The sequence below is a fragment of the Nothoprocta perdicaria genome, unplaced genomic scaffold (genome assembly GCF_003342845.1).
Source record: "Nothoprocta perdicaria isolate Ctin4 unplaced genomic scaffold, notPer1 scaffold_357, whole genome shotgun sequence".
NCBI classification, from domain to species: domain Eukaryota; kingdom Metazoa; phylum Chordata; class Aves; order Tinamiformes; family Tinamidae; genus Nothoprocta; species Nothoprocta perdicaria.
Window position 1 is genome coordinate 190084 of NW_020455596.1, and position 283 is coordinate 190366.

Sequence of the window (283 nt, forward strand, 5' to 3'; positions counted from 1 at the left end):
ACAACAGGCAGAATGGGGGTACCTCACACACACACACACAAAACAGGCAGAATGGGGATACTTCACACACACACACACACACCAGGCGGACTGGGGGTACTTCACACACACAGACAGCAGGCAGACTGGGGGCACCTCTCACACACACACACAGACAACAGGCGGACTGGGGGTACTTCACACACAGAGACAACAGGTGGACTGGGGGCACCTCACACAGACAGACAACAGGCAGAATTGGGGTACCTCACACACAAAAAAGGCAGAATGGGGGTACTTCACA